This window comes from Pituophis catenifer, unplaced genomic scaffold (genome assembly GCF_029215685.1).
Source record: "Pituophis catenifer annectens isolate HBS135680 unplaced genomic scaffold, rPitCat1.0.hap2 SCAF_1, whole genome shotgun sequence".
Classification (NCBI taxonomy): Eukaryota; Metazoa; Chordata; class Lepidosauria; order Squamata; family Colubridae; genus Pituophis; species Pituophis catenifer.
Genome location: NW_027256881.1, coordinates 20754459 through 20780739, shown reverse-complemented (window position 1 = coordinate 20780739; position 26281 = coordinate 20754459).

The window sequence follows — 26281 nt, the reverse complement described above, 5'->3', positions numbered from 1 at the left end:
ATAAAATGATGAATAAAATGAAATAGTGCATGAGCAGTTACTAGAGTGGCTAAGCCTAAGCAGTTACTAAGTGGCTAAGAAGAGTACTGAATAAAGAAGAAACAATTTCACAACCAGTGTGAACCCATAGTGGACAGACTGAGCAGACAAAGTTTGTGTGTATAAGGCTACTGACATGTGGAATTGTCATGGGTTCTGCTGGCCCAGGAGGCTTTTTGACCATAACTGGTCTACTTATCCCTGCTGAGATCCTTCAGTCTTTCCATCCGTTATCCCAATCAGGTTATTTTATAAGAAGGCTCAGTTGCAAGACCTTAGTTTTCTATGCAGAGGAGGCTCCAAAATGTCCTGTGTTTCTCTATTTATTTACTTTTGTTGGGAATGTAATAAAACTCGTTCAGGAAATGGATCTGATTCCATGAAATTCTCTGCAGCCTGCTGCTAGGAAAACTGAACAAGGAGCCACTTTGTGTGAGAAGAGGGTTTGCTGCCAGGGCCAGCCTCTGGACGGCTGAGGGATTGGCAATGTGACGGTAGGCAAAGAAAGAAGAATCTGTGCTGAATTCCATCCCTGACTCAGTTGCCTTTACATTCTTTTTTCAATCTCACAAACATACATTCCTACCTAACTCTCTTATCCCTGGGATTAAAAAAAAATATGAATATTCTGCTCTGGAATCTAGTCTTGGGAGATCACAAGTATCTGTATAGCATTCTAAGGAAATTCGGGAGACAGTTGCCCTACAAGAGGTGAATAAAACTCAGATGAGTAAGAGGGTATTCTAGCAGGCAACTCTTAATGGAAGTGCCACCCCACTATCCCCACTGCACCTAATTGTGGTAATCTTTCTGAGCTTAAGTTGCCATGCCATGCTCTGAATGCACCTGTATGACTCTTTGTGAATGAGAGATAGTCTTCCAAAACCAGAAATGAAGCAATTGTACCTCATCATTCTTCCTTTTTTTAAGGGGGAAAATGAATACGGTGCAGTTGGCTAGCTTATTGCCTATGCGGGTCTGAAGGCATCTCAAGTCCAGATGCAGTACAAATGAAGATCATCTACCTTGAAAATTGTAAAGGTACAAAAATACTCTAGGTTGGCAGAGTAAACCAAAGCAAAGGACTGAATGTAAAATGTCTCCAGTTGCCTAAAGCAAAGGATGGGCTATCTTTCAAATATTTGATTCTAATGTTCACCAGGTTTGGCCAGGAGTGGAAACAAACAGCTGCTAGTCCTCAGGTTTATTGCTCTGATCCTAAGGCTGTAGGAGAGGGGCCCAACTGAACCTTCCCAAGGAAAGTCAACGGAGAGGAGCATATCTATCCTGCTTAACACAGAGACAGAAACATTTTTTTCTGCTGTTCTTCAGATAACCACAATAAGAAACATAGATTCCCATCTGTATTGGTCACATTCCCTTTTCTCTACTTTAAGCCAGCTTCATGTGACTTGATTTAACTTCTTGAATTATGCTCATGATTTTGCTGCTTGTGGTCTTTGGATCTTCCAAAGCCTAGTTTGACTCCCCAGTCTTTGAATTCCCAGAGCATATTTCTGACCATGTTGGTTTTTACACTCCTGGCTCTTCATTTTGACCTTGGAAGTCAGGATGAGGCCACACAACCCAAGAATCATGTTGTGCAATCATGGTGTTGTTTTTTCTGCCAAGAAATCTTATTGAGTTTCCTAATAAGGTTGGACTAAAAGGCAATTTTCTGCCCCATGGACAGTTCTGTACTTACACCTAACCCTGACATCAACATGCCCTGAGAATATATTCTCTCTGTTATGTTCCCATGACTTTCCCTTCAACTTCTCTCCAGCCTATGAATGAGACAGACTTAACTTATCCTTAGCTGCATCGTTGTTAAAATAGTGGTTTTTAAAACTTGGCATCTTTAAGACTTTAAGCATAGCTGGCTGGAGAATTCTGGGAGTTGAAGTCCACAAGTCTTAAAGCTGCCAAGTTTGAAGACTGCCTTAATGCATGGGTGTCAAACTCACGGCATCATGTTGCCATCATGTGACATTTCGCAACGTTTTCCCCATTTGCGGAGTTGGGGTGGGCGTGGTCTGCGCGTGACACATCCTGCCCGCAGGCTGCCAATTTGACGCCCTTGCGCTTAATGCGATGTTTCTCAACCTCAGCAACTTTAAAATATGACTTCAACTCCCAGAATTCCCCACTCCACGCATCTTAAAGCTGCTGAGGTGCAGCTGGTGGCTGCAGTGAATTTTATCACAAGCAATAGAGATAAAACTGTATTGAACCATGGGAACAGAAAGCAGTTTTCTGCTGATTCACAGATGAATGAAGAGCACCAACTCAACAACTGGGAGAGCCAGAAACAGAAATGTAGTCACTGAATGAAGCAGCTAAGTGTCTCACTTAATGGCTGCTTTGTTCAAAGATTGAGATTCTGGGCCCAACTGTGGTCGTACACGGAAGCCTATCTGTATTTCAGCTTTCCTTTGCCTTACAGACCTGCAAAGTGACATTTTCATCACTGTTGTAACTACTAATTATTGCTAAATGAGGCAGTTACTAAGCAAGGACAACCTGTACTGCATTAGATGTGCCACATCTCCACTACACCACGCCATGAAACCTCCCAATTGTCATTCCATAAAATAAGATTTATAATGGAGAGTTGTAAGGATTAAACCAGGCAGGGGTGAGTTGTGGTAGAAGAACTCCAGGTAAAACTGGTATCAGTTTTGAGAGTACTCTATAACAGGGGTCTCCAAGCTTGGCAACTTTACGACTTGACTTCAACTCCCAGAATTCCTCAGCCAGCATGCCTGGGTGTAAAATGTGCACGCTTGTGAAAATGGCAGGATTTTGCATGGTTGCAACCACCATCTTGACTGTTTGGTCTCCCTTAATGGGAGGAGAATGAAATCCCCTATTATCATTGAGTGAATTGCTCTGTAAATAGCAGGCAGGCACAGTTCCTTGACAGAGGAATCTTTTCAATTGAGCTTGCCTTGGAAAATGCATGGCGATATGAAATCCAGCATGATTTTTTTTTTCCTAGCCACATAGCACAATCGACCTTTCAGGTGAAGCCTGAGCAGCCAGAGAAGCAAAATACCACACTTCCCAGAAAGCTGGAAAGAGAGAGAAACAACAAGGGAGGAGCCTAAGCCATGCTGCGGAGGGCAAAGAAGTCGGTCTCCTGTCCAACCCACATAGAGTTCCCCACAGTGAAATTCAGGCGACCTCAAAGGATTGTGTGCTCTTGGTTTGGTTCACTCCTTCCCACAAAGTTTTCCAGCATGTGGTGGGCGTTAGGAAGGGGGGGGGGCGAGAGCTTTGCATAGAAATGGCACACATTGATCTTCCTGCCCAATTTAGCTCTCACAGCAGCTGGAATGCCCAAAACCACAAGGAAACACAGAGGAACCTCACAACGCAACCCTCAGGGTGGGGTGTGAATCAGCAAGGTGCAAGGCGGAGGACATCCCAAGGGGAGAGATCCTGAGATATCAGCCAAGGGTCAGGTTTACAGGCACCAACCACAAATGGTGCTTTTGTGTACAGGGGAGAGAAAAAGGCCATCCTGTAACCCAGAGGTGGGGAACGATGGTCCTTTTATAACTCGTGGACTTCAACTCACAGAATTTCTCCGCCAGCATGGCTGGCGCAGGAATTCTGGGAGTTGAAGTCCACGAGTCATAAAAGGACCATCATTCCCCACCCGTGCTGTAATCTCTAGATGTCGCAAATAAGGAGTCTGGCCTTGTGAATCCGAAGAGGTAGTTTCAGGGGTGGGTTCTACTTACCTTTACTACCGGTTCTCAGCGGGAGTGCACACGCTGTGCATGCACAGATCATCCATGATGATGTTGTGGCAGGTGGGCGGAGCCTCCCGCCGGTTTTACTACTGGCTCTATAGAACCGGACAGAACCCGGAGCAACCCACCAATGGGTAGTTTCCTTTTTCCAGTCTGGAATTTCAAACTGGAAGGATGCAATAAAAGGACACCAGTCTCTGGGTTTGCTTACTCTGAGGAACCATGAAAGGGATGCTGAATGGCCCAAACTTGGACCTTTTGCACTGACTTGAGGAAATTCCAGAGATGGTTGCTTTGAAGGGTTCCAAGAAAAAGGAGGAAGCAATTCCATGAGATAACTTGGTAGACACCAATTAAAGAAAGGTCACATCTCAATGCTGAGATAGAAGCGCAAGAGAGAGAAAGTATGGGCAAAAGCTTTTCAGATCATTCAGAGAACTAGGGGTCAAATGGGAATCTTCTGCTTGATCTTGTACCTCTTATTTCCTCTTCCAACTTCTTTTTAACCATCCCATCATATCACCCAATCCACGGCACAAAACATTGTGGGCTGTCCCCTGATACCACTAGATGATATCGCTAGGGCCTTAGAAGAGTGAGGAAAATCCTCAGGGACGACTCTCAAACCCTGGTCAGCCCTTCTTTATGTTTGTTTTATGTTTTATGTTTTATTTGATTTGTATACCGCCCTACTCCCGAAGGACTCAGGGCGGTGAACAGCCAAGCAATAAAATACATAAATACAAAAATTTAAAAAACCAGTTAAAATCAAATTAAATCATTATTGGCCCAGACAAATTAAAACACCCCAATAATTTAAGAACAGATTTAAAATTTATATATTAAAAGAGGGAGGAGATTAGGCCAGGCCTGCTTGATGGAATAAAAGAGTCTTCACAGCGCGGCGGAAGGTGCGCAGATCCGGGATCCTCCGTATCTCTGGGGGGAGCTCATTCCAGACGGTAGGTGTCCCCACAGAGAAGGCTCTCCCCCTAGGGGTCGCCAGCCGACATTGTTTGGCTGACGGCACCCGGAGGAGCCCCTCTCTATGAGAGCGTACTGGCCGGTGGGAGGCTATTGGTGATAGTAGGTGGTCCCGTAGATAACCAGGTCCTAAGCCATGGAGCGCTTTAAAGGTGGTAACCAAAACCTTTATTCTCTTTATTCTCCTACCATCTGGAAGGACATATAGAAGCATAGGCAGCCGCACAAACAGGCTGAAGAACAGTTTTTATCTGTGGGCTGTCACACTCCTCAATGAAAAATAACTCTACAACAACATTTATTTATTTATTTATTTATTTATTTATTTATTTATTTATTTATTTATTTATTTATTTAGACTTATATGCCGCCCTTTCTCCGAGAGGACTTAGGGCGGCTCACAACAATAAAACAGAAAAATAAAACAAAAACTCTGGGTTAAAAGTTACACATAAAATCCCTAAAATAAATTAAAATCCATTTTAAAACCCCCATCAGTCCAGGCCGGCCAGGCGAAATAGCCACGTTTTTAGTTCGCAGCAGAAAGAGCGAAGGTCGGGGGCCATCCGGAGCTCCAGGGGGAGCTGATTCCAGAGAGTAGGTGCGCCCACAGAGAAGGCCCGCTCCCTAGGGGTCGCCAACCGACACTGTCTGGTCGATGGCACCCCGAGTAGGCCCTCTCTGTGGGAACGCACCGGGCGATGGGGAGCTGTTGCTGGCCACAGAAGGTCCGCCAAGTACCCCGGTCCTAAGCATGATTGACTTGTGGGGCCGGCGCAATGTGCAATAAGTTCACATGTTGCAATAGGACTGAGTGTTTGTTAGTAAGGTTCACTGGGCTAGGGATTTTCTTTTTGTCTCACTGTGAGTTGTAATGTGTTGAGGGGGTGTATGTGAACGAAGGGAGGCTCAGCCAATCTCATTGTACACATGTTATACTCTGACAGTAAAGGTGTCAGCACTTCAAGCTGCATTTACTCTAGTGCTGACATAAGAAGGAGAAGCGGAGACGTCTGGAAAGGGACGTTTGACTTTTCACCTACTTATTTTCCCTGGAGATAATATCCCCTAGGAGATGGGATGGGAGGGGGGAAATTCCTTTGAGCTGGAGCAGTAGATTAGGGGTAGAATGACTTGGAAGATGGCCAATGAGTGCAGGGGAGTGGGGAACAGAAAGGGAGGGTTTTGGGTCTGGAAGTCAGTGTTGGCTTCGATGGAGTCAGGTTCAGAATGTCGTGCTTAATAAATAGGAGTTTTCCTTCAAAGACTTTGTTTGAAATGCAATTTATTTGAGACGACCTCGAAACCTGACAAAAGATTTGAATTTGAATTGAATTGATCACCCCACAGGTTTTTCTCGTTTTGCTCCAGCCTTGATCTGAAGGATTGGAGAGCTCTTCCCTTCATGTCTATCTGCTGTGCTGCCTGCCTAATTTCTGGAAATAAAACATTGCAAGTTTCAAAAAGCATCCTCCTGGGATTAGATTTCCTTCCCAGTACCTGGACAGTGTAGAAAGACCACTGAGCTTGATCTGGCCCCTAATGATGGCAATGGTGTTTATTTGTTTATTTGGTTTCTGTAGCCACCCAACTCAGCCAAGTGATTCTGATATTCATAGCTGGTAGGACTGTGTTCACCCTACCTTAAGCTCCTATGGCTAAGGTCTGGTTGGGGTATCACTCAGAGGGCATTTTCTAGTCAGGAGTGGAATTAAGCCTTCCCCCTTCCCAGTGGTGGGTTTCAAAATATTTTACTACCGGTTCTGTGGGTGTGTCTTGGTGGGCATGGCTTGGTGGGCATGGCAGGGGAAGGATACTGTAAAATCTCCATTCCCACCCCACTCCAGGGGAAGGATACTGCAAAATCCCCATTTCCTCCTGATCAGCTGGGACTTGGGAGGCAGAGAATAGATGGGGGCAGGGCCAGTCAGAATTTTTACTACCAGTTCTCCAAACTACTCAAAATTTCCGCTATCGGTTCTCCAGAACTGATCAGAAACTGCTGAAACCCACCTCTGCCCCTTCCTTCTTTAGTCTGCTTGCTCCATCTTTCCAGAATCTTCAGACATCACTAAAGTGATATGGAAGTTGAAAGACTTCAAAAGAGGGAGAACACAGAAAAACTGAGCCTTGAACTCCAAAATTGGCCTTGAACAGCCCAATGCTATGCATCTGGAATAAAAAAATGATTGGCAAGCCACCTTCTCACAGGTTCCAATAAGGTAACTCCTGTTGGTGTTTTGAAAACTCACAGGAAGGGTGAGCAACAGGCTATAGCTACTTTTGAGTTTTATCCAGTCTCCTGCCTTTCTTTGCAGATTCCAGAGGTGAGGATATTTTTTTAAAAAAAATCGTCTTTGTATTTTATGGTTTACGATAGAGATTATGGTAAAATGGGTGTCTTAAGCTTTGTAATCGGCTAATGATAGCATTTTATCCCTTCAACAGTTCTCTTCTCAGAACCCTGAAAAATTACCCTGTTTGGAAATAAGGAAGAGTTTACAAACACATCTGCTAGGTCTTATCTGAATGTGGTTAAGCATATTACAGTAACCCAGCCATTGTGATCTCTCCATGGGTGGGCTTCAATAATTTTAGCAAGGGATTCTCTGCCCAGTTGCTGGGTGGATGTGGCCATGGTGGGTGTGGCCTAGTCATCCTCCTGCACCTGGTGGGGGATCCCTTTTGGCACTCCTCGGGCTCCGGAGGCTTTCCTTGAGCCTCCGGGAGGGCGAAAACAGCCTCCCCAGGCACCGGAAGCCTTCTGGAGGCCGGAAACAGGCCCGTTTCTGGCCTTCCTGAACTTCTGGTAGACCCATTTTTCACCCTCCTCGAGCCTCCGTGCGCGCCCTGCACTTACCTGCATGCAAAACATGGGGACTCCTGGGATGGGAGGGGCGGGGTGGGCAGGGCCAGCCAAGAATGGGATTTGGGCAGAGGTGGGTTGCTCCCGGTTTGGTCCGGTTCTTTAGAACCGATAGTAAAACCGGCGGGAGGCTCTGCCCACCTGCCACGACGTCATCGTGGGTGATCGCGCATGCGCAGAAGTGCGCGTGCTCCCGCTGCAAACCAGTAGTAAAGGTAAGTGGAACCCATCCCTGGATTTGGGGGTTCTCCCAACTGCACAGAATCTTAGCTAGAGGTTCTCCCGAACCCTTGCGAACCCCCAGCAGCCCCCCCGATCTCTCCCTAACTAATCATAGATCATGAAGCCTTCTTTCCTAATACTTGGACTTGAAGAGTCACCTACATGCTCCAGCCCAGCAATCCTGTATACACAAGTGCTAAAATCTAGGAGCAGGGCTTCTGGATTATCATAATAGCTGGGGGGACACCTTGTTTTTCCTGTGGCTTCAACAAGCACGGCATAAAGCTCATGATCCAGTAAATCAAAGCTCTGCATTGAATTTGGGATTAAGTTGGTCAAAGTTTTAATTTACAATATGCAGCTGCACAGGGTAGGTGAGTAAATTGGCTGCAATTACATAAAGGGGGTGTTGGGTTTTTCTTTTTTCTTTACTGTTCCCTGATACAACCTTCTCCTCCCCTTCCCTTCCCTTTGGTTTTAACAAACAAAACCCTTCCCTACAGTTAAATAACCCTAACACATTAGGGAAACCGATTTTTAACTCGGAATTCTTAACCCTTCCTTGTACCACTTCCATGTAGTGATTGGATGTCTTATATTATCTAGTCAATTGTCAGAAATGAAACTATTATTCATGTATTCAGCTACCCTTCTCCGTTGTTCATCCTAATAAACTATGATGCTGTGATTTATGGAAATTGCAGTCCAGAATGTTTGCTGACTGTCAGCTTGGGGAAGGCTGTGTAGTTGACCGTAATGATAATTACATGGCCCTAAACCTTTAGGGATTGGGATATCTGCCCACCTTCTCCCTCCTTTCTCGTCTACCCTCCTTCTAAAAGCCTGTTGGCTCCACGTGCCGTGTTGCCTTTAGTATCCCTTTGAAACCTGATGCCTTAGGCCTTTTGCTCCATCTATTTCTGTAAAATTCCAGAGGAGGATAAATTTATCTCCCAAGGATCAATTTGAATGAGCTCTTTATCCTTGGCTGTGGAGCTCTGTCTGAATGAAGATTCATGGTGAACTGATGCATGGAGCTCAGGCTGGAACAGGAGCTGGCAAATATGGCAAGGTGGGCTCCATACCTTCAATTTTGGGGTCGAAGATCACTATAGAGTCTTAGACTGGAGATGGCTTAAGCAGGACACTATCTCCTTGCTATGTCTCTCCATGAACCAAGATGGTTCAGTTCAGTCTTCCATGTGAGGACTTCTCTCAAATGCTCACCATGATGGACATTTTTTTATGTAAGAGGGAGTGATTTCAACAAAGCTTTAGCTTATTCATTTAACTCTAGGTTGATAGCCATAAAAGTTGTCAGGCATGTGGGTGCTTTTTGTTCATGTTTCCACCAGCAAACCTTATTATTACTCAACCTTTGGGATACTTGTTGGTATCATGATACATCGTTCTGCGTCTCATAGAGATTCCGATTGAATAACCAAACTTATTGTTGCGATTGGTGGATGGGAATATTTTAAGATGCTAAGTGACTGGTAAATAGCCAATGGCACAAATTTTCTTCACTCCTAAAATACGTCTTAAGAATAGAATAGAATAGAATAGAATAGAATAGAATAGAATAGAATAGAATAGAATAGAATAGAATAGAATAGAATAACAGAGTTGGGAGGGACCTTGGAGGTCTTCTAGTCCAACCCGCTGCTTAGGCAGGAAACCCTACACCACTTCAGACAAATGGTTATCCAACATCTTCTTTAAAATTTCCAGTGTTGGAGCATTTACGACGTCTGGAGGCGAGTTGTTCCACTGATTAATTGTTCTGTCAGGAAATTTCTCCTTAGTTCTAAGTTGCTTCTCTCCTTGATTAGTTTCCACCCATTGCTTCTTGTTCTACCCTCAGGTGCTTTGGAGAATAGTTGGACTCCCTCTTCTTTGTGGCAGCCCCTGAGATATTGGAACACCTGAGATGAGAACATCAACTTTGTGTAGGAATTGTAAAGGAATTTATAACTGGCCTTGGGAAAGGTATGAGAGAACCAGGAAAGAAGCGAGCTGTTAAGAGTGGATAGAGATTTTAGTTGCGAGACAGAAGGCAACAGAAGAAAGAAACTCAAAATAACCCCACTTTGATTATAATATGGGACAGCGAGAAACTTGGGCAGGCTTTCAAGATTCAATTATTCTACCTCACTACTATATTCCTGGTTTCCCTGTGGTGACTGTTTTGGCTAACCTCCTGATTGTTGACAGCAATCTTGAAAGCTTTTTCTTACCAGCTCCCCTTTCCAGAGATGCCTGCTATCAATTGGCATTGTCTGCTGGGTAAGCAAAAGGAGATAACCGTAGAATGGATAACATACCCTCATATTTGAACAAGGCACTACAAATGGAAAACAGGAAAATAATGTGGTCAGTGTTTTTCTAACAGAAAAGACGAACAAAAACTTAGAGCAAAAATGAAGGAACACCATATCAAAGTGAATTTTAGGGAGTATACTGTATTTTTAATCTGCAAAGATTGTAATGCACACACTTGTTTTTGTTAGAAAAATGATGTAATATGATCAGATAAAATAGTTTTAGTATCAAAAACTATGACCCATAATGTTAACATTAATGATATTTTTATCAAACTTGCACCATGCCAACTAATATCAAAAACCCTTTTTTATTCCCTAGCTTGCAGTACAGCTCTGAGTAACAGCCTTGTGTGGACTTGAATGAAAAACGCCATTTCCTCACTTGTACACCAATGGTCTCATCAATGGGTAGATAATGCTATTCTGTAAGATCTTTAAAACACTAATAAGGACATTACCATTGAGCAGGGGGGGGGGAAATCTTAGAAAATCAGAAGTGGGAAGTGGAACTGAAAAATGAAAGGCGAAAAATTTCACTTGGAGTATGTTTATAGAACACTTCTAACCAAGGAATTAAAGGCTGAACTTTGTTAGTTTTAACCTTTGTTTTTTGTTCCCAGCCTATGCACTGGAAGGTCAGGGGGTTATCGAAACTTCCTATCTTTTGATTTCTCCCCATTGGTCTGACAAAAATATAATCCTGTATTGGTTAATGAAATGGCAAGGAAGGATGGGAACAGAAAAACGTGCAAAACATTTTGTTGCTGTTGTTTGAGGGTGACATATTTTCAAGCCTTATGGGGCACCAGACCACTCAACGGTTCGGGAAGGTCATCAATAGCAGCTCAACAATAGCAGCTCAGGAGTTCACACTTCATATCATCTTTCAATTGTCCTCCTTTGTGTTTCAGCATAACTACCCTTCTTTGCACCTTCAGCAGGCAGAAACAACACAATTTGCCTTGGGTGGGGGGAGGGGAAACAAGATTGTTTGTGAACAAAAGGACTACTCTTGTTTAATTGAATAGCTCTTACAGCCCTCTATTTCATATCGGGTGAGCTCCTGTTACTTGTCCCAGCTTCTGCCAACCTGGCAGTTCGAAAGCACGTAAAAAATGCAAGTAGAAAAATAGGGACCATCTTTGGTGGGAAGGTAACAGCGTTCCGGGCGCCTTTGGCGTTTAGTCATGCCGGCCACATGACCACGGAGACGTCTTCAGACAGCACTGGCTCTTCGGCTTTGAAGTGGAGATGAGCACTGCCCCCTAGAGTCGGGAATGAGTAGCACCAATAGTGAAATCCAATTTTTTTTTACTACCGGCTCTATGGGCATGGCTTGGTGGGCGTGATGTTGCTTGGTGGGTGTGGCTTGTTGGGCGTGGCAGGGGAAGGATACTGCAAAATCCCCATTCCCATCCCACTCCAGGGAAAGGATATTGCAAAATCTCCATTCCCACCCCACTCTGGGACAAGCCAGAGGTGGTATTTGCCAGGTTTTTTATTTATTTATTTATTTTTATATGCCGCCCTTCTCCAGAGACTCAGGGCAGCTTACAATGCGTTAAGCAATAGCCTTCATACTTTTGTATATTTTATACAAAGTCAGCTTATTGCCCCCACAAACCGGGTCTTCATTTTACCCACCTTAGAAAGGATGGAAGGCTGAGTCGACCTTGAGCCTGGTGAGAATTGAACTCGCAGTAATTGCAGGCAGCTGGATGTTAAATGCTGCCTTAGTAGGAGGCATTAGCCTCCTACGCCACTCAGGCTCCCCTCGCACATATGTGCTAGTCAGGAGTGAAATCCAGCAGGTTCTGACAGGTTCTGGAGAACTAGTAGCGGAAATTTTGAGCAGTTTGGAGAACCAGCAAATACCACCTCTGGCTGGTCCCAGAGTGGGGTGGAAATGGATATTTTGCAGTATCCTTCCCCTGCCACGCCCACCAAGCCATGCCCACCAAGCCACACCACGCCCACCAAGCCACGCCCACAGAACTGGTGGTAAAAAATGTGGATTTCACCATTGCTCTGAAGGTTGATTTGCATAATCAAATTGCCTCCAAAAGTTATAAAGATTATATCTGTAATATAGACATAAACTTATAATATTTTAGATTTTAGATTTCATACTTTTATCTTTTGTGATTTTATCAAAATGTGAATGTAAATGTGCACACAATAAAAAAAAATACATAATTGACTCAATTGAACTGTGGGGCATAAACAATTTCTTGAAGGCACAGGAACATCCCCAGACTGCTGAAGGAATCGCAATAACAATAGCTCTTATATACCACTCCATAGTGCTTTAGCTAAGCCATTTACAGAGCCAGCATATTGCCCCCAACAATCTGGGTCCTCATTTTACTGACCTTGGAAGGATAGAAGGTGCAGTCAACCTTGAACCGGTGAGATTCGAACTCCTGGTTGTGGACCGGGATAGCCTGCAATACTGTGTTCTAACCATTGTGCCACCATGGAAACTCTTGTCATCTCTTCCTCCATGTTAAATATAGTGTTTTCCCACTTATGAAATCTCAAGTAATACTGCCTGGTTGGCTACTATACACTCTAGTGGGGACATCCTCTCTCTATGGTCATTATTCTGGTTCACAGTGAACACTTTTTTTGCAAGTTCACTGAAGGAAGGATGAAAGGTGAGTGCCTTTTTTAAACTACAGGTTGTCTTCATTTTGCAACAGCAATTGGGATCTGCAACTCCATCATGACTGTTGCGTGAAACATCACATGACTCTGTGGGATTTACAATGTCCGTTCCACTGTAGTTGTTAAGCAACTCACCGCAAGTTGTTAAAAGCAATGTTATGTGAATGGGACTTGAGATTACTGCTGGCTTCTCCGTTGATTTTGCTTGTTGAAAGCCAAGTGTGAAGATTGTAAATAGTGATTCTGTGACTGCAGGGGTGAAATCCAGCAAGTTCTGGGGAACCGGTAGCAGAAATTTTGAGTAGTTCGGAGAACCGGTAGCGGAAATTTTGACTAGTTCAGAGAACTGGCAAATGCCACTTCTGGCTGGCCCCAGAGTGGGGTGGGAATGGAGATTTTGCAATATCCTTCCCTTGCAACGCCCACCAAGCCATGCCCACCAAGCAATACCATGCCCACCAAGCCACGCCCACAGAACCGGTAGTAAAAAAAATTGGATTTCACCCAGGGGTGAAATGTAAAGTTTGTTACTACCGGTTCTGTGGGCGTGGCTTGGCGGGGTAATGTGACTGGGTGGATGTGGCCAACTTTTTTTTTTTTTTAACTTTTCAAAGCATTTTTTCTGCAAATGCAAAAAAAATGCTTTGAAAAGCTCTGCCAATCAGGAACACAGCTGGGATCATCAGAGAGACTTTTAAAACATTTTTTTTCTGCAACCTCTTCCAGGGAGGATTGAAAGATCCCAGCTGTGTTGCCTGATCGTCAGAGCCTTTTCAAAGCATTTTTTTAACCACCTCTTCCCCGGAAGAGGTTGCAGAAAAAAATGCTTTGAAAAGCCTCTGAGATCCCAGCTGAGCCGCGTGATCATCAGAGGCTTTTTTTTTACTTTTAAAAGCATTTTTTCGGCAGAAGAAGTTGTAGAAAAAATGCTTTTAAAAGTAAAAATAAAAAAGCCTCTGATGATCATGCGGCTCAGCTGGGCATGGTGGTGGGGGGACACAGGGATTTTTGCTACCGGTTCTCCGAACCACCCTCCGCCCTCGCTACCGAATCGGGCGATCCGGTCCGAACCAGGAGCATTTCACCCCTGATTTCACCACTGTATGACTGTCATTAGTTTGAAAACCAATGGTAATATTAGTTCTTCAGTGGTATTGGAAATTTGAATGACTAAACAGGGCAGTTGTTAACCAAGGACTAGCTGTACGCAAAATTGACAAGAGTTCTTTTCAGTTTTCCTTCTAGCCCAAGTGACAAGATTACAACTCTTTGTTTTTTTGTCTTTGCTTTTCTGGTGTCTTTTTGACTTTTTATAGGTCCTCTGAACTATGCCCCAAATAGGAAAGTATTTAGTACAAGGGGGAATCAACATAAAGGCCTGTTAGTGAAAACCACATCTCCCTGAAGATAATCCACAGACAGGAAGGCAATTGTGCTTGCTTTCCCAGCATTGGGCACTTGTGGTAGAATAGCAGGAATATTTACCAAGCAGGGCCATGGGAAATTCAGTCTGGACAAAGCTGGACAAAACTGCAGAAAAAAAACATTACTACCAACCTGCCTTCCATTGATACTGCACGAGTCAAAAAGAGGGCTGTGAAAATATTTACAAACCCCTCACATCCTGGACATAAACTATTTCAACTCCTACCCTCAAAACGACGCTATAGAGCACTGCACACCAGAAGAACTAGACACAAGAACAGTTTTTCCCGAACGCCATCACTCTGCTAAACAAATAATTCCCTCAACACTGTCAAACTAGTTACTAAGTCTGCACTACTATTAATCTTCTTATCGTTCCTATCACCCATCTCCTCCCACTTATGACTGTATGACTGTAACCTTGTTGCTGGTATCCTTACGATTTATATTGACTGTTTCCTAATATGATTTGATTGCTTATTTGTTCCCTATGACTATCATTAAGTGTTGTACCTTATGATTCTTGACGAATGTATCTTTTCTTTTATGTACACTGAGAGCATATGCACCAAGACAAATTCCTTGTGTGTCCAATCACACTTGGCCAATAAAGAATTCTATTCTATTCTTTAAAGCAGGGGTGTCAAATGTGCACCGTCACGGCGGCATCACATGACATATCACGACTTTTCTCCCCTTTGCTAAACCAGAAAAGGGCGTGGCCAGTGCGTGACACATCTGGCTCGCAGGCCACGAGTTTGACAGTCCTGCTTTAGACCATCAGTAGAGTCCCAATGGAGGAAAGGGAATTTATAATGCAGAATAACAGAGTTAGAAAGAACCTTGGAAGTCTTCTAGTCTAACCCTTTGGTCAAGCAGGAGACCCTATATCATTTTAGACCAATGGCTGTTCAGCCTCTTTTTAAAAGCCTCCAGTGATGGAGTACCCACAACTTTTGAAGGCAAGCCATTCCATTGGTTTATTGTTTGCACTGTCAGGAAATTTCTCCTTAGTTCTAGGCTGGATTTCTTCTTGATTAGTTTCCTACATTTCTTCTTATCTTGCCTTCAGGTGCTTTGGAAAATAGGTTGATCCCCTCTTCTCTGTGGCAGCTCCTCAAATGTTGGGGCACTGCTATCGTACCACCTCTAGTCCTTTTTTCATTAAACTAGCTTTGGTTTAGGCGCGAGAGTCAAACACCTTAAGACTGCTCTACGAGAAAGCCCCAAACTTCTTCCTCCCTCCTTTCCCTCATCCCACGTTTCCAAGTTTGAGAAATGGAGGAAACCAATAGCTGCAAGGATGCCAGGAACCACAGTCTCCCGGCTTCCCAAGATACAACTTTTCCTGTGTTTGCTCCTTCTGTCCCGAACAAGTTCTGGGCAGGCTTTCCACTGAAGTTGTATGCCTCTTTCTTTTGGCTATTGATACTGGATCTCCTTTGAGGACCATAAAGAAAGGCAATTCAGCCTTTCACCAAGAAAACATGTTTTTGTTTCCAGAAAAAGCTTTTGGGCAAAGATTGCTGATGTGCAAGAATTCTGGATATTGAAATCTATATGTCTAGAAAGCAGCCAGGTTGGGAAACAGTATTACCTTTGAAGAAACTTTTTCTACTCGTCCCACATATTATGAAGGGTGCTAATGTGGCATAAGAATGAATTAGACAATCCTGTTGGCCGGTCATCTTGATTGAACAAAGGAGACCAATGCCTTAACTGTCTCTGAATCAAGACCCTCAAACAATTTCAGTCAAGAAGGAATGAATCCAAAGGAAAAGACTTTTGCATTGCAGGAAGTGTATACCACTTGCTTGCTTGACTTTCAAAGTTACAGTATGCATAAAACCTAAATGCACAAGGATCTGTGTCTGATGCCAGGACTGATTAATTGCTTTTGGTAATAGGCAGGGGTGGGCTTCAGATCCTTTAGCAACGGGTTCACTGCCCCGTTGCTGGGTGGGTGTGGCCACGGTGGACGTGTCCTAGTCAGCCGCCTGCACCACAGGGGTGTGTGTGTTCGTCCTCCCTAGGCTCCAGAGGCTTTCCTCAAGCCTCTGGGAGGGTGAAAACTGCTTCCCCCAGGCTCCGGAGGCTCTCCGGAGCAAATGGGCAAACAGGCCCATTTCCGGACTTCTGGAACCTCCAGTAGGCCCGTTTTTTGCCCTCCCAGACCCTCCGCGCAGCCCCTGCATTTACCTGGAATGATGAATGGGCCGTGTGGAGACTCCTGGGAGGGACGGGAGGGGCAGGGTGGGGTGGGCGTGGCCAGCCAGGGGTGGCATTTGTGGGTTCACTGAACCCCGACAATCCTTGGCTATAGGATCGCCCGAACCCTGCTGAAACCCCAGGAGCCCACCCCTGGTAATAGGGTGCTAAATAAATAAGCCCTCCTTGGGCCAGTGTCTGTGCCAGTAAGTCCTTTCACAAAGTAAAAATATTAATTGCTAGCCCCTTAAACTGAGAGGTTCACAGCAGCTAACAGTAAAGTAGAAGTAGGAATGTTTCTTTGAAGGCAACATAAACAGAAAAATATGAAATGCAAAGGAAAATGGATTGGTGGCAATTTTTTGGGAGGGCTTATTTTCAGGGGGGGCTTATTTTAGTGCATGCACTCAAAAGCCCGATTGGCCTTATTATCAGGGGATGTCTTATTTTAGGGGAAACAAGGTAGCAGAAACAACACCCAGAACTGGGCTTATAGAACTTTTTTCCTGGCTTCTTCTACTCTATATAGTTTGTGAAGGAGATCAAACCGAAGATGTTGCCTGTGAATGACGGCCTGTGCCCTGGGTATCCTGCCTGATACCCTGCTGGTGTGTTTTAAAGCAGCCCTTCACTCTGAAAGCCACATATTACTCTTGGCGAAGACCTGATGTTGCCAGCCAACAGCAACAGTTTTACATATTTAAATAAAATTAAATTAAAAGTCCTTGGCTCTTCTTTACTGCTAACTCTTTCCTTTCTGGCTTTCTCTGGAGGGGGAGCATCCCCAGTGGAGTGGCTGGGTTGGTTGGTTGGTTGGTTGGTTGGTTGGTTGGTTAGTTGGTTCTGCCTGCATTTGTGGTCAGCAGCACCTAGAAAGCCAACCATAGGGTGCTTCTGGATTGACAGGATTTGCCTGTGATAACACTTTTGTCCAGGGGATGCCCAATTTTATTTTATTTTTATTTATGTATTTATTTAGTTTGTCAAACATGTACAAGATAACAGGTATAAGTATAAACATGGACATGAACACAGAAAATGAGTACAAATAAATGGGGACAGCAGGACAGGGACGGTAGGCACGCTGGTGCGTTTATGCACGCCCCCTTTACGGACCTCTTAGGAATGGGGTGAGGTCCACTGTAGACAGTTGAAGGTTGAAGCTGTGGGGGTTTGAGGATGTAACAATGGAGTCAGGTAGAGCATTCCAGGCATTGACCACTCTTGCTGAAGTCGTATTTTCTGCAATCGAGTTTGGAGTGGTTTACTTTGAGTTTGTATCTATTGTTTGCCCATGTATTATTGAGGTTGAAGCTGAAGAAGTCATTGACAGGTAAGACATTGTAGCAGGCAATTTTGTGTACTATGCTTAGGTCAGACCGTGAGGCGGCATAGTTCCAGGTTGTCCAAGCTCAAAATTTCAAGCCTGGTGGCATAAGGGATTCTACTGTGAGCAGAGGAGTGGAGGACTCTTCTCGTGAAATACCTCTGGACTCACTCAATTGTATTAATGTCCGATATACAGTGTGGATTCCGGGCAGACGAGCTGTATTCAATAATTGGTCTGGCAAAGGTTTTGTATGCCCTAGTTTGCAGTACAATGTTACCGGAGAAGAAGCTTTGCAAAATTAGGTTAACAACTCTTAATGCCTTTTATTTAATTTTTATTTATTTATTTAATTGCCAAAGTAATCCAATCCAGTCTTTGCAGAGGCTTCTTTCATATCTCCCTGGTTGGTTGTTGAAGGAGCTGCAAGAATTTAATTATTAGACAAATTCGCTTGTGTTCAGAATTTTTCTACCATGAGTTTTGTCATAATAATAAAACATCCATATATAGGTTGGTTCGTTACGAAATGGGGCTGCAACCAGAACTGTTTTCCCTCTGTGAACCGTCCTTTGGCCGTCTGTGGTACACCAAGAAAACCTGGATGGGTTACATCAAGTCAACTGGACAGAGAAACCAAAAAGTAGGCAGGAATGTTGCTGAGAGCAATGAATAAGAGATGTGCAAACTGGTTTATCAAAAGTTTACATTATAGTGAAAAAATAATCTCATTGTCTTTAAATCAATCCAAGTCTTTGCCAGTTAAATCAGTCTAGTGATACAAAAATCTTCTTACCACACAAACAGTAGTTGGTTAGAATAACAAACTCACTCTGGTTCACAAACCACGATGGTAGCAGATCCATCCAACCGATGATAGCACAATGGTAGCAACTCCACACACAATGGTAGCTTATCATCAACTGAATACTTTACAGTACCTTTCTTAAATACGTTTACAACTAGTGATTATCTAATTACAGCATGACTCAGCATTACAATGAATCAGCAGTAAAACTTTAAAGTCACACAATACATATTCATATTAAAGTCACAGAACACATATATTGCCTGGACAACTTGTTAGGCTCAAACCACATCCTAACAGCCAGCCATTCCCTTCACTCCCAAATAGAATCAATCCAAACTGATATATGGTTAAAGGACTGGGGGAAGAGGGAGGATGCTTGACTGCCTAATTCTGATGGCAAACTGCACTGTTGAATTTCATTGGTGAATCACACAGCCAGGGTTCAGCAGTGAGTGTTTTAGGGGGCTGCATAATACAGCTGGAAGGTGTCTCTTTCTGTTTGAATTGGAAAACAGAGAGCCCCTTGTCCAGAATCCATCCAGCCTAGCCCTGGCTACTAGAACTGGCAGTGGATCTCAAGATCTCATGACAAATGATCTCTCCATCTCATGGACTCAAGGTTCATTTTGACTAGAGATGGTGGGAATTAGATGGTGGGAATTGGCCACTGGGTGGTTGGAGCTGGGCTTGCTTTATTTGTCAGATTATCAAGATGTTTTGGATAGACATTCTATCCAAAATATAAAAGCAAATTCATCTCAGCTGGCTGCAAGAGAGGGAATAAATCCAACATCTATATTAAGGCAATATATTTCTCAGGCCAACTTAGGTTTGCAAAATTATATCAAGACTTTCAACTTGTAAAAAATATTGGGTTTGTGACATCTCTTTCCTATCTTTTTCTCTATGTGCTCAAGGCAATGTACACGGGGGTTTACCATTATTTTATTCCCATAGGAACAACTATGTTGTAGAGTAGTTGGGCTAATAAAGAGGGATTGGCTCAAGGACGCCCAATGGACTCCATTTCAAGACTCTACTCACAGTCATTTATGTTTTTGTCACTTAAACTCTACATGGGGCTCCCTTGAAGAGTACTTTGAGGCTTTAGCTAGAGCAAAATGTGATGGCACTGGGTGTTATGGATGCTGATCATTCAGCATGTGACACCTCCATGAGCTATATTGGCTAACCAGTATGCCTCTAGGGGCAATTCAAGGTTCTTGTGGTTTATCTTTAAAACCCTTCATGACTTGGGGCTGAGTTACTTACCAGACCATCTTATCCAGCAGCATCAATCCATCCTACTAGATCTGGAAAGAGAGACATGCTGTGGATCCTGTCTGCGAAGGGGTGTCATCTGTTGGGACCCAGAAGGACAGCCTTTTCTGCCATTGTGCCCCACCCCCTGGACATCATTCTCCCAGAAATTAGATTGGCCCCAACTCTGCTGGCTTTTCGCAAGGCACTGAAAACCAGACTTTGTTACTGAGCTATGGGCCCTAATCGCATGGAGGAGTCCACATTATGGTTTATTTGGCTTGATTCCACAGTTTTTGGTTAAATTTAATCGATTTTAATTGGGTTGTTTTAATTTGCGGCCAAAAATATTTAATTATTTTTAAACTGTTTTTAAATTTTGTATGTTCTGTTTTATTCTAGCTGTTCACCGCCCTGAGTCCTTGGAGAAGGGCGGTATACAAATTAAAACAAATAAAAATAAATAAATAAATAAAAATTTGAATATTTGTGAGTTTTCTCAGCTGCAATTTTAATGTTATTCTTGTTGGTTTTAATTCCGGTTGCTTTTTAATGTTTCTATTCTGTTTAACTGTAATCTGCCCAGAATCTCGTGTGTGTGTGTGTGTGTGTGTGTATGTGTATGTGTGTGTGTGTGTGTGTGTGTGTGTGTGTGTGTGTGTGTATATATATATGAGATGGGCTGCCTATAAATTTACTAAATAAATAAATAAACTTGAATTTGGTTCACCCAAATTTGATTCCAGCACTTGAACTATTGCACAATACTGTGCTAAACAAACAGGGGGGGAAATGAAAACATTGCCTGTCAGGACAAGCAGAAATAGAGCATAGCCAATGTGGCCATGGAATTCATGCTTTTTCTTCTGAGTTGCTTCTATTAGATTCCTTTCATATGATGTTTTCTTTCTTTTAAAAATATAAAGTACCTGGAATGTTTTGATGGAAATATTATTCAAGCTTGAAAAAGAAGATGAAAAATCCACCAGAAAAATCCACCATCTCCATAACCTGGAAAACAATTGTTTTTTCTTTCCATTGCCTCCACTCTACTTTTGAGGTACTGATGTGCCAGTTCATTTGCATCAATATTTATAAACGGAACAACTACATAACAATGTGAAGTGCCTGTCTCAGGCCAGTTTAATCCTGGGAAATGGTGCCGTACCAGATCCATTGTATCCCCCTGGAGCCATTGCTACTGATCCCCCTTTTCTCCTTCCCATCCATCCTGAGCTGGACAGATTGTTGTTGTTGTTGTTGTTGTTGTTGTTGTTGTTGTTGTTGTTGTTATTATTATTATTATTTGATCAATACTCATCTTTCTGTCCAGGGAGTACTCAAGACAGTTAGAGTTAAAAATAATAATAAAATGATATTATGATAATGTTCAGACAACAACCACCCAAGTCTCTGGTAATTGAATGGCATATAATTTAAATAAATTATTATTATTATTATTACAATATGCTTTAACCTTATTGAATTAACCATTCTCCAGATTTGAACAATACACAAGTCTAAAGTAATCCAAGATCCAGAATTCATGCAACATACTAAACCACAAAATAAAAGAACAAAAACACGTTAACCAACATATATTAAATAAACTAGCACACTTAACCAGAGTCAGTGGGTTTGAGGTCATTTAAAATTAGATGATATAAACTAATTTCAGACTGAGAAGACGGTCTTAGAAGAAGGGTTCCACTCCTTTTTTAAAACAAGCATGGGTGCTGCACCCCATAGCTTGGTAGCCACCTTCTTCCAACATGCCAATGCCCCAATTTTGTTTCCATGGATGTGTTGACCCAACATGTTTCATTTTTGAATTAATCCATTTTCTGGGATCACAAAAATACAATGCATGTAAACTAGTCCAATAGGCACTACATACTAAATCCCACCACAAACACAAACCAAGGTTAATCAAGTTCCTTTGCTCATAGCACAAATGTACTAGTCTGAGCGTGTATGGTGTGAATATAAGTGACATTGGGGCAGGGGCTGGTTTCAAAACCCATCACTACCAGTTTGCTTGTGGGCGCGTGCATGCTCAATGCTTCTGCGCATGCACAGAAGTGTCCGGGCAAGTGGGCGGAGCCTCCCGCCACCGCCGCTGCTACCACTGCATTGGGGTGACAACAAACTTACATGGCATGATTGATTTCAGCAAGAGATGAGCAGGGATGGCTTGAAAAGTGAGCAAACTAGAAGATGTTGTGGGACAGAGCTGTACTATGCTGCCCTATGGCACTGGCTGTAGTGGTGATATGCAAAGGCCATTCTTCCAACAGTTATATGATCTGCTGGCCCAGCCTACTTTGAAACAGAAGTCAAACAATCAGCAAATTACAGCAGGGAAGAACACACGGCAAGAGAGAGACATCCCAACAGAGCCCCTTCTTATTATACAGGCTCTTAAAGGGATAACAGCCAAAAATCTTGCTGACTCATTCCCTTCATTACATCAGTTCATCATTGCATCATCGTAGCAGCTGGTCAGCTCTTAAATCACTACCGACACATACATACATACATACATACATACATACATACATACATACATACTATTAGGTGGCAAAATGCCATTGGCCAATCCCGAGGGCTGATAAAGTGGTGGCTTTCCATCTGAGCAAAGGATTATTAATATGCTTAATTGTATCAGGTAAAGATCTAAGAGATGAATTACACATAATGCTAAATTTGATGACTTGTGTTAACTCTGTTTTATTGTGCTTAGGGATGTGTGAATCCAGCCTGACAAGTTACTGTCTGGTTCAAAGGATTCTGTAAGCTCAGAAAATGCTTTAATTCAATAACCAGGTTTGTTAGATTGGATTAACAAACCTGGATTAACAAACCACGCCGGTTTTTGGATTAGCCAACCATCAGCGGATGCCCATATAAGGACACAACAAGGTTCATTTGCAAGAATTCACCTACATCTGTTTTCCAGCTCCAGGCGTGATGATTGATTCTGTCTTCAATCACGTCTGTTCACCTGGCCCTTCTCTTCCTTTCTGCTCAAATTGTTTATTTCAAAAAGCACATTTGTTTCCATCACACGCTTCCTAAGTCAATGGATTCCTGCAAAATCACAACTTGACTGTGGCAGAAATGGGCAAACAGTAAACCGTCAATCATCTTCCAGCTCCTAAAGCTACAGCCTGCAATCTGAAGGCTGCCCAGCTTCAGCAACAAAACAGTAGCTGACTTCACAGGTTTCACTAAGCCAGAATGTGACTTGTTCGCTGGAATGTACACAGTTTTAATTTCTAAACTGTAGCTTGTACCATTTTTTTCTCCAAACTTGTCAAGTTTAAGATGTATGGACTTAAACTCCCAGAATGCTCCAGCTATTCTAGAAACTAAAATTCACACACCTTAAAGTTGACAAGTTCAAAAAATATTGCTCTAAAGCTTTAAACTTTAGAGCAGGGTAGCTGATAAAATTCAGCTATTTTCACATCCACTTTCAATTGGGGGAAATTGTTCTTTAAGATCCAGATGGCAGCTGCCTGTAAGGAAACTTTAAATATGCTTTGGATCAGAGGTGAAATCCAGCAGGTTCTGGAGAACCGGTAGCAGAAATTTTGAGTAGTTTGGAGAACCGGCAAATGCCACCTCTGGCTGGCCCCAGAGTGGACTGGGAATGGGGATTTTTTTTTTTAATTTGATTTATATGCCGCCCTTCTCCGGAGACTCAGGGCGGCTTACAATGCATTAAGCAATAGCCTTCATACTTTTGTATATTTTATACAAAGTCAGCTTATTGCCCTCACAATCTGGGTCCTCATTTTACCTACCTTAGAAAGGATGGAAGGCTGAGTCAACCTTGAGCCTTGGCGAGATTTAAACTTGCAGTAATTGCAGGCAATTTTTTAAAAAAAAAAAAAAAAGTTCAGTTCTGGCCAAGCTGTGGCTGGCTGGCTGGTTCTTTCTCCCTGTTCTCTTTGTGGTTCATGTGTCTTGTTAGAGAGCCTGTGCTCACAGCTACTTAAAGAAGGTCAGGCAAGGAACAGTTATTATCCCGATTTTCCCTTTCTTTGCATTTGCTCTATGCTGTCTGCTTGTAAATGCAGCTTGACAGTCAGTCACATTAGACTGACAAATATCCCCAGGAAAAGATGCAAACAAGGCACAATGCTGGAATGTGGCTGGAGTTGCTTAGATAGACTCACATTTGGGCAGTGGTGAAATCCAATTTTTTTTACTACTGGTTCTGTGGTCGTGGCTTGGTGGCCATGGTGTGGCTTGGTGGACGTGGCAGGGGAAGGATACTACAAAATCCCCATTCCTTCCCCACTCCTGGGGGAAGGATATTGCAAAGTCTCCATTCCCACCCCATTCTGGGGCCAGCCAGAGGTGACATTTGCTGGTTCTCCGAATTACTCAAAATTTCCGCTACCGGTTCTCCAGAACCTGTCAGAACCTGCTGGATTTCACCCCTGCATTTGGGCATTGAACTATTCTTTTAAAGCTAACCTCTAAATGCTCACTGACAATTATGACCGCAGAAGAAACATCAGTAATTAAGAGTTGGGCAGACTTATATTAGGTTGATCTGTGCACTTAATATTTCTGTGTCAAGAGGCAATGAGAACTGGGCATGGTTAGTCTAGTGAAGAGAAGGACCAGGGGAAACATGATAGCAGTCTTCCAATATTTGAGGGGCTGTCCCAGAGAGGAAGGGGTCAAGCTCTTTTTCAAAGCACCCGAAGACCAGACAAGGAATAATGGATGGAAACTGAACAAGGAGAGATTCAACCTGGAAATAAGGAGAAATTTTCTGACAGTGAGAACAATCAACCAATGGAACAGCTTGCCTTCAGAAGTTGTGGGAACTTCATCACTGGAAGAGATCTGCTGGGCGGGGGGTTGGACTAGATCAGGGGTCAGCAACCTGCGGCTCCGGAGCCGCATGCGGCTCTTTGGGCCCTCTGCTGTGGCTCCTTGTCAGGTGATCCCAACATTCGCTGGCCCCGCCCCTCACCCTCCCCTCCCAGTCACTCTTCGCCTGGCCTGAGAAGGTAAGAGCGATGGTGGGGGATGGAGAAGTGGCCAGGGCAGAGACAGAGACAGAGAGAGAGAGAGAGGGGAAGAGAGAGAGAGACATAGATGCAGAGAGAGGGGGGGAAAGAGGGAGGGGAGAGATAGTCAAAAGGATTTTGTGGTTCCAGGTGTTTTTTAACAACTGGTTCTCTGCCCTAATGACCGGCTGAGTAGGCGTGGCTAGGGGGGAGTAATGTGATTGGTGGAAGTGAATGAAATTGAGTTGGCCACGCCCACCCAGGTTTTGTGGTGCCCTAGGTTTTCTGTGGGAAACGGGTCCCAATGGCTCTTTGAGTATTTAAGGTTGCAAAACCCTGATCTACAAGGTCCCTTCCAATTCTGTTAATTTGTACCTGTATCAGTTCCATAGGTAGCTTATGCTTTAATCTATTTTTTTTTTATTTGAATAGTATAGTAGGCAAGGCTAAAACAGTATCTGTGATTCAGCACGTTGTGAAAACCAGGCTATAATGTAAAGGCATAATAGACTTCGTTTGGGTACCTTTTTAAACATGCCCATTATAAGGAGACAGACAAGCCTGAACTGAACCTAGGCTCAAGTTTTAATATGATGTAAGAATTCAGCCTTAACATTCGTGCAATGTCTCTCGTCAGAAAAGCCTGAAAGGAGGAAAGGAGCAATACAGATCCCTGAAATTAAGATACTTTCATCTACATGGGCTGTAGCCACAGGGGTCCTTGATGTAAGAACAGGAAGCCATCAAGTGGGTGGAGCCTTTGCAGTTGAGGAAAGCAGCATCTGACATCAGGGATCCTGCCAAATAACACTGCCGGGATTTTTCCAATGTGTCGCCCCCTCCCCCATCTGTACTACTGAAAGACAAGTTACTGAGAACAGTTGGCGGGCAACTGATCAAGGCAACCGCCTAGAGCTGGGAGAAGTTTCCCTTTTTAGTAAGAATATTTGCATTAAAGAGGAGGAGACTGGCTAGTGGCAGGCTGGTGATTAAATATTCTGTTTATTATCATTTTTTTTTCCTGAGCAGATCTGCACATCCCCGTTCCTTGTCTACACGTGCTGCATACATAATCATTCTGGGCACTTAACAGAGAACATTTCATCTTCAAAGCAGTTTCTAAAGATTCCCTAATGCATTAAACATGCCCACCACTTCCCTCTCATTTAAAGAGGGGAAGGTAGCTCTGCTTCAGATTTTGAGCTACAGGTCTTAGATCAACCTTTGCATGCAGAGAATTGACAGAGTTTATTTTTTTTTCTGTCTCTTTTTTAAAAAGGTGTGGATGAAAAAAGAAGGTACCCCTTTGACTGCATCTTGAGCTTCAAAAGTCCCCAGGAGAATCCTGCAGTCA